Source organism: Podarcis pityusensis (assembly GCF_964106645.2).
Source record: "Podarcis pityusensis genome assembly, chromosome: 1".
Taxonomy (NCBI): domain Eukaryota; kingdom Metazoa; phylum Chordata; class Lepidosauria; order Squamata; family Lacertidae; genus Podarcis; species Podarcis pityusensis.
The window spans coordinates 133,808,221-133,817,377 of NC_138028.1; the positions used below are offsets into that span (position 1 = coordinate 133,808,221).

The 9,157-nt window shown below is 41.6% G+C and overlaps 1 long non-coding RNA gene across 1 annotated transcript; it reads left to right on the top strand.

Annotated features, from left to right (window-relative positions):
- Positions 1-3,590: 3,590 nt before the first annotated feature.
- Positions 3,591-8,932, top strand: LOC308484879. The gene is made up of 3 exons (XR_013990147.1): positions 3,591-4,105; positions 4,510-4,630; positions 8,200-8,932. It is a non-coding gene; the product is annotated as an uncharacterized lncRNA (long non-coding RNA).
- Positions 8,933-9,157: the final 225 nt, after the last annotated feature.

Below are 9,157 nucleotides of genomic sequence, written 5' to 3' on the forward strand. Positions count from 1 at the left end.
CTTGGACTGGAGGGAGAAAAGGAGGGCAAGATAATGGAGAAGCTCAGAGAAAAACTGGAGGTGATGCAGAGAAAAAAGCAAGCCAGCCAGCATGCTCAACAGTCCAGAGAGATAAAGGAAATTAAACAGAGAATGGGTAAAAAACAAACAACCACTGAGCCCTTGGGCTCAGTGGTTTCATAAAAAGAAATGAAGGCAGGAGCACAACATGCTTGCAAAAGTTCATGGATGCATCAACTCATTTGTATGTCTATGTTCTGATCTGATCTTGATCTGTTGGATATTGACCGGGGAGGTTTGCTCCAAATTGGGGAGGTCACCAAAGCCTCTCTAGCCTGACCCTCGACTCGCGAGAATGGGATGGTGGAGCCATGCCCCCACCAGGCCTTCAGATGACAGGACATACTGCCTCGGCCCATCAGGTGCATTCCGGTGACATATAAATAGGCCTTGTGTGAATGTACTTTTTCTGGTACTTTTTTTGCTTTTACTGTTTGGATTTTTTGTTCTGTTGCTGCTGGGTTGTGTGATTGGTTTACTCTTTTAATGTTGTTTTCTGTTTCAATATTTGTTTGTGAGTTACCCTGGAGAACCTATAGAGGATGGAAGATGAAAGATACAAATAATTTTGTATGTAAATCATTTTTTTAAATCTCGCTGTCTGCTCAGATCATTGCCTTCATCAATAATAATTTTTATTAGTTTTCAATTACAGTCCAATAACAGCCTCATTATAACAATACCAATTTATAATACAAATCATTCAAATACCAAATTATATAATTATATAATTTAGATAAAGTGGGCCCCCGTCTGCTAGATTTGATGATTTTCTTTATTTCTGCATTCCAAAATCTTATTAATTTCAATTAGATTCTGGTCATAATAATTATTCTTCTTACAACAACTGCAACATTAATAACTTCTATTCATGTTGACACATTAAATGATTTGTAAAACTACAAGTGAGGAACTCAAACTATATCCTTGTTCTTCCTGTGTGTGGCAATTATTCTATTGATGGTTGCTCTTCCAGTACTTGTAAGATGTTATGTCTTTCTTTCCCCCGGTTGTTGCTGTTATCCGCCATGCCTTGGGTGGAGCTGTTATCCCATTGTTGTTCCAGAAATTTCTCCGTCGAAATGGCCGGAACTATTTGGTACCGTTGGTCCATGCTTACTCCTGACAGGTCTCTCCAGTGTCTGGTTATGGTGTTTCTGGCTGCTGAAAGTAGGTGGGTTATGAATAAACTGAAACTGACACGGGGACAAACAGAAGAAGACGCCTTCACCCCGGTATGGCTCCCCTTTATCACATACACAGCCCAACAAGACAATGACAATAATCCACCAACAGCATACAAATGAATATGGCTAACCTGATCCAAAACACCCACCCACCTCACTCACACACGAAAACAAAGATCACCACAGCCAATCACGCCCTAGGCCAACCCCAACCTCTCTCACCACCAAAGGAACACAAGTAACGCTGACACCAAACTCTACATACATTAAGCATAATAGAAACATCGCCAACCGACCCCACCCCCACCCATCTTCCCTCCCCCCACTCCCCCTTTCTTTTTCCTTTCTTTCTTTTTTTTCTTTTCTTTCTTCTCCCCCAATGCCTCAACAAATGAAATGGATTTGTAAAAATGTTACATGGAAAAAAATAATACGAGGCATTACACTTACTTCTGTAAAACAAGAAAATCCTTAATAAAATATTAGCTAAAAAAGAAAGAAAGAAAGAAAGAAAGAAAGAAAGAAAGAAAGAAAGAAATGGCCGGAACTGAGTTCCAGTGAGTTCTGGCTGGAACAGAAGTCCTGCTCATAGTGATTTGGATTCTGCTCCCCTTATATCCATTTAAATTTGCCCCAGTTATAAATACCAAGCAGGGAGATCTCTTCCATCTGATCGGAACAGTTCAGGTAAGCACTGGCAAACTTCAAGGACCAGTTCCAGGAAATCCTGCCCTGCCCTGATATATGAGCCCTGCCTTGTGTTGTTTAGGTAGGTTTTTAAATCATTTTTGTTCAGGATTGTGAGAGAGGTCAATAGGGAGTAGTCTCTGTTCTTAGTCTCATATTGATGTCTTTGAATGTGATATTTTGGATCAAGTTCATTATACAGAAGTATTCAACATATTTTACTGCTGTTACTATGATTGTGATTATGCTATTTTATATGTTACACAGTTTCAAGTTGTTTTGACTTTTGTAAGGTCGTGGATACTCTATTTTGTATAATTGCTCTAAATGTAAATAAATAAATAGAGAAAATAATTGTAATAATACTAAATTCTATTACATTCTGGATATATATAAGTAATTACTGGAATATGAAAAAATCCATTTAACAGCATTTAAATTATCATTATTGATCAGAAGCGAAGCATCCACCAACAACTTTGGCTCATCAATTTAAACTTTCTTTGTGTGCTAAACATTGCATGTGTGTGTGTGTGTGTGTGTGTGTGTGTATTTGGTATTTAGTAGCCTCTGTGAAAAGGGTGAGTTGTAACTCGAATAAATAATCCAAACTGGAATTTAAGAATGGGCATGGCAGAAGTATATCTTGAAAATGGAATGACCAGAAAGTGCTTGATAAAGGCCAGATGTGCTCATTAGGGAAAGGAACCCCCTGAGTTGGAGCGCAGTTTTGCCTGTGTGAGCAAAGCTAACAGAAGGCCTATTGTAACCATGTAAGTGGTGCGAAGGCATAGGGTGGAATTTCAATGATCCTGAGGCAAGGGACCACTTAGAGATCTGCAAAACTGGCAGCCCTCTGTCCAAACCTCACTGAAAAGACCATGCTTAGACAAAATGTTATGTTAAAGCAGATTTGTTTTTAATGCAAACATGGTAACCATAAACTTATTTTAAAGGTGCTTTCAGGAATCATTTCTCCTCCATCCACACAGGAAGCAAATCTCTACAGCCTGAAATATCCTTTAAAGATACATTCAGCTAACTGGAGACAGGGGGTAGTTATTATTCCAGTGTTCCTGGGGCCCCAGACACGCTAGCAAGCTGAGATTTATCTACCAGAAAGAGCAGTGGCAGAGCCCTCATGTTGTTCTGCTACCCTTGTGACATTCAGGCCATGCCAGTGTTGCTTTATATAAGAAGCCGTTGTTGAAATGGAGCTTAATTCATAAAAAGTGCACTTCCATGGTGAAATGTAGCATATAAGCTCCCAATCAAATAGTAGTTGGCTACTCTTCCCTCTTTTTTACAGTTAAATAGTTCTGTTGATCACTTGCTCTCAATATTACAGCTGATAACAATTCTGTTCAGGGGGGAAAACACAAAGGGAGAGAAGCTTCCTTGCTTGAGGCCAATTCAGAACTGTAACAAGAGCAGTGTTAGTGAATGTGGGGCAACCCATGGCCCGTTTACACTTTTGAAAAAGCATTTCATAATTACAGATTTTATATGTAATTATGTGCTCTGCCCATGTAACACCAATCTTAAAAGATCTGTGCTCACTTCCAGTGTGTCTCTGGGTGTCCTCTAAAGCCTTGAGTGGCTTGGGACTGGTCTTCTCCTGAGTTTAAGACCAGGATCAGAGGACCTTCTGCAGGTGAAATTAGCATGGTGGCAACTAGAGTTAGCCTTTTCTGTGGACAGCCCTCCTCAAGCAAGGAAGGGAAGCCCCAAGCCTTCTATCATTCAGCCTCAGGGTCTTAGCAATGTTCTTGCTACAGGAGGGCACGGCTATGAACTGCTGTGCCATATCTAAAATGAGTTAAATCCCAGGGTAAGGAGACCGAAATGGTGGTGGTGAGAAGTTCTTTCACATGGTCCCTATGCTCCAGTCTTCTCCCATTCTGAAATTTGAACCACCCCCTTTTCTTCCAGTATCAATCTATTTCTCTTTCTGTGGTGATAGAGAGGCTGGCAATAAAGACATGGAATACGTATTGGAAACCCACAGTAAAGAGGCTACCAACTCAGGAAGAGTTTGATGGGACATATTGAAGCCTCTTGAGGAAATAAATGGCCACATTCCACCAGCCGCTGCTTCCTGCTCGGAGCGGCATCACCTCTGAGCTCCCAGGCTCTGCTCCAAAGTCTCAGGAAACCTGGCAACCTGGCTGGTGAGTAGCAGTAGCAGAAGAGGAAGGGACAGGATAGGGGGCTTAAGGACATTATGTAGGGGAAAGCACAGTAAGAACCAGAACCCTCTCCAGTGAGTGCAGGTCCTCCCCCTTGGGCTGCATTTAGTCCAAATAGCAGGCACCTGCCCCATTCCTCACATTATGCCTGAAGCACGCTGTGCTGCTTTGCTCTTCCACGAGATCCTCTGTCAATGGCCTCTTGTAATGGCTTAGAAGTGGGCGGGCAATCGCTCCCTGTACAACATAGAGAATCCCAGATTAATTTTGTGAATGTCCAAGAACTTAACAAGATACACTGGGAAATGAGAACAGACTGCAGGATTTGACTGTCAGCATTTATCTATGTATTTCCAGAAAGTTAAAACATGTATTTCTCCTTACAGGCATTCACAAAATTCATCTGGGATTATGATCATTCGCATGTGTTGACATTTCGGTCATTTATGTGACGGTTTCCAGGATGGTTACAGAGAAGCCCCCATGCAACTTCCAGAGTGAGAATTGGTGAGGCCTGAAACATAGCCCTGCCCAAGCTTCATTGTCTTGCTGAAAAGAACTGCTCTCGGGTATCCTCCTGTCTCTACACTGTAGATTATTTGTTTTGTTCCTATAGTGCCATCTGTGTGCCTGATGCTTTAAAAAAGTGCAAGAGACCTATAACCTAACATTTGACACAGGAGACAACAGAGAAAGGGGGAGGAAATAGGAGGTGCAAGTAACTATGTCAGCTTCAGACTATGTTACTGACATCTCCTGCTCATACCACTTTCAGCATTCCTGAGCCATCCTCCCACCATTGCCAGAGAACCAGAAGGGTGGTGGGAGGGTGGATTAGGGATCACATTGAGTCTTAGGCTCAGAGATCAATGGCCGTACAAACAACCATGGCAAGCAGCTGTCCTTCCTTGTAACATGCTGAAAGCAGACACACCTAATCAGTCAGCCATAGGCTACTCTAATGTCTATTTTGACTTTCTTACCTGGGATGACAGTGTCTCATACATTTCTTGCACTGCTGTCTATTATCTTGTCTGTCAAGAAAAGCATTCTCTGTGAAATCTCTCTCTCTCTCTCTCTCTCTCTCTCTCTCTCTCTCTCTCACACACACACACACACACACACACACACATATTATTGAGTGCCACAGACCAAAGCACCTTTATCAACGCCTTTAAACCATGGCACTGAATCAATTAAGAAACGCTTATCTTTGAAAAATAAAGCCAGCCTTTCTGTAAGCAGGTAAGACTGCCAGCACATGTATGGAAAAATGTCCTTCTCTGCCAGGAGCAAAATACAGTGGTACCTCGGGTTACAGATGCTTCAGGTTATAGACTCCGCTAACCCAGAAATAGTACCTCGGGTTAAGAACTTTGCTTCAGGATGAGAACAGAAATCACATGGCAGTGGCGCTACGGCAGCAGGAGGCCCCATTAGCTAAAGTGGTACTTCAGGTTAAGAACAGTTTCAGGTTAAGAACGGACCTCCAGAACGAATTAAGTTCTTAACCCAAGGTACCACTGTATACCATGTCAGTACTTCATTAATTCAAATATAGTGCAGTTGTGAAGCTGAAACATTTCGTAAGAAGCAAGCAAGGCAAAATAATTGCAAAAGTGCTGGATATTATTATTTTCTTATTCTGTTTTGCTAGCCAGTTGTGAGTAGCTTGGTTAACTACTGAAGAAGAGGCCCTACATCCCAGCAATATCTTCCTTTGTAAACAGAGTTGGGCATTTTTTTGCTAAGAGTTTCCTTACTTCATGGCTGTCCTTTTCCTCCTATGGATTAGAGAAATATCAGATAAACCTACGTTGCCTCTTTTAAGGGCAGAATCATGAATGTGATCTTAACTGATTCTATAACAAATCCTAGCAATGTTCCATGGGAGAAATAAATTGCAAGAAAGGTTTGACTAAAACCTTTGGTACAGATAATTGCTGCTGTGTATTAGTTTCAGGGAAAAAGATTTCTCAAACCAAGCAATAACTGTAGACCCCTGTAATGGTCTATTATGGGGGTTGGGAATCCAAAAGCAACTGTGGTATAATGCTTTTATTAGGACCAACTAAAAAGTTATAAAGAAGTAAGCAAGCTTTTGAGTTCTTCATGAGAATCTCTGTTAAACTAAAAACAAACAAAAAAATTAAAAAGAGGGTGACAAGAGAGAAATAGGCATTGCTGAGAATGATGAAAAGCCCAGTTTGTAATAGTCTTGATATGGATAAGAAGTGGTATTATGTAGCTGCAATTAGGTAAGGCTATGCATGATACAAAAAGATTTCAAGCTGCACCAAAGGCTAGCAGTACAAAGAAGCATTTTCTTTGAAAATGTAAAAGCTAGCAGTAGAACAAATGGTATAAATTCTAGAGTGGCACTGATAGAAAATTAAAAAATACTTCCAGGAAATCCAAACCATGTAATTGAAATCTCAAATACCTTTGAAGATTTACAAGTCATAAAAAAGAGGGAGGAAACCCCTTACTCCTCTTGGAAGTGTGCAATATTCATTGTGGCTTTCTGTTCTTCCGCCTACAATTGCTGGCAAATTCCAGCCGCTTTGCAGAGTGCACTGAGTGAGGAGCCGCAAGTGGCAGCACAGCAGTAAATTTGGTGTCTGCAAGGACCCTGCAGAAAGCATGTGATTTAATTTCAAGCAACAGGTGCTCAAAAGTAAACATTGTATAGCACTGAACAACACGGACATTTCAAGTTATTTTAAAAATAATAAATATAGAAATTTGTATGACAACACATATAAAAATACATATATTTACACATCAAAATCCTCATTTGCTATGGCCTTCCTAGTCTCCTAAACCTATTAATGCCTTACAATTGCACCAAACAATAATTAATTATGTATTTTCACAATAACAAATAATTTAACCCTGCTTCAAGATCATTGTAACACAGATCTTCAATATTCCTCTATAATACTTAGTGTTTTAAATATGCAATTAATTTAAATAGCTCAATTTGCTCTCACAGCATTTTTGTGTAATTTTTGGCACTGAAGAAAAATGCCCCCTTTTCTTCCCCTTTTTTGACACTTCTAATGAAAATAGTCACTGAATTCATTTACTTTCCCTCACTTTCACTTGTCCTCAGTAAAATCATCACACATCCAAATCTGATTGGCCCATGTGGCATTATGATGTAATCCCCTTCACTAAGTGCACTTTGTCTGAGTGTGCAATTAGCCACACAATTATTCCTGGGAAGTGGAGAAAGAAGGAGCAGTCAGGAATGTGCAAAGAAGAGCACTAAACCAACAGCCACCAGAGAAATGGAAAATAGCATTTATCTCGATGGGATAAAAGTGAATATTTGCACAATTTTTTTTTTTTGCTGGGGGGGGGCAGGGAGTAAGGTTCTACTCCACCAAATGTAGTAATTTCTGCTGAAAAACTGGAGCTGGGGTTTGTTCGCTGGTGTTTCCCATTGTTCTCGCCCTGAGTGTACATTTACCTTAAGGGCTTGAAGATGAGTCACCATATACAAATGTAGCCCAAAGGAGGCCAGGCTGCCTGGAATATTTAGCTGCTGAGAGGAAAAGCAAACTATAATGTTAAAATAAATATTCATTTTGGGCTTTTCTTGTCATTTTACAACTAGTTATTTTGCATTGAAAGCATTTTGTACCTTTTTTGTTTCAAGTGCTGAGTTTGTGTAAAATTTATGGTTAATACGAGCCTTTCTACCAGAGAAATTAAAACCAAAATATCTCCTTAACTTCAGGACTACATCAGAAACGCAATAAGCACACCAATAAATCAGAGGGGGGAATTCTTTGGTATTCATTGCAGAAACAGCTCCAGGACTGGGTGAAGGGCCTTATTCCATAAAATCATCACAAGGCAGCAACAATAAAAATACTCTGCACTGCAAAATGAGTGTTTTCCATCCTGCATTTATTGTAATATTACCGTGGAGCAATCAGGCTCCCACTGAATCCATCTGCAGTACATTTGGATGTTCATAAACATATTTTTCACCACCATTACACTCAATATCAATACGGGAAGTTTCAATTTGCAAGCCTAAAATGATTTCTTTATCTGTTCTCAAGCTGTGCTGTCGGAATGAATCCCGGTGATCTATGGCTACAATTACTCAATACTGGATTAAGTGCAGCTACATTATGCAAATGGTTACTGTGATTAGGAAACTGCCTGCAGGCTAATGTGCTGCCAAAGAATACCACGCCATTTTAGAAGATCTTGTTCGCTCTCTACAAATTCAGATGTGAATCACCATTTTTGTTTGTAACTAAATGCGTATCGCATGAAAATGTAAGAATTACAGACGCTTATAAATTCGTATGTAATATCCCACCCCCTTCCAAAAATGACTACCACAGTTTCACTGCCCTACTGCCTTCCTGGTTCAGAATGATGGTTTCGCTGCTGGATCTGAAGAGGTGGCAGCCTTCTTGGTGGAGGCCCTGAACTGACGCCAGCCATGAAGACGGGCCATGGGGAGCCTTGCTTAAGCAACAGGTTCTGCATGAGTTCTGTGGATTCCTATATCCTTTGTCATTCTTATGGTCCCAACTGCTGTTTTGTCCCAGAACTCCTGGTCATAGCTGTCAACTGTCCCTTATTTGGTGGGAAACTCCCTTATCCCAGCGCCGTGTCCTGCTGCTGTCCCTTATTGATGATGTCCCTTAAATTTCCCGGGTTTCATGCTCGCCCGGCTCGGGAGGGAAGCAGCGGCTCGGGGTCCTCCGCCACGAGAGAGAGCACGCGCACGAGCTGCCGCGTCTCTGTCTCTCCCTTTTTCCCCTCAGGGGCACGTCGTGGGTGGGCAGGCAGCCCCTCTCTTGCGAGACTTCTGCCGCACTGCCAGGGGAAGCCGGAGGCGGCAGCGGCGGCTGAGGAGTAAGCCTGAGGGAGGAGGAAGAGGAGGGGATAGGGAGGGATGCAGAAGGGCAGCGCTTCAGCAACTGCCTCATGCTGGGCTCGTGGGCGGCGTGAGCAAGAGTCCCTCTCCCTCCCTCCCTCCCTCCCTCCCTCCCTCCCTCTCTC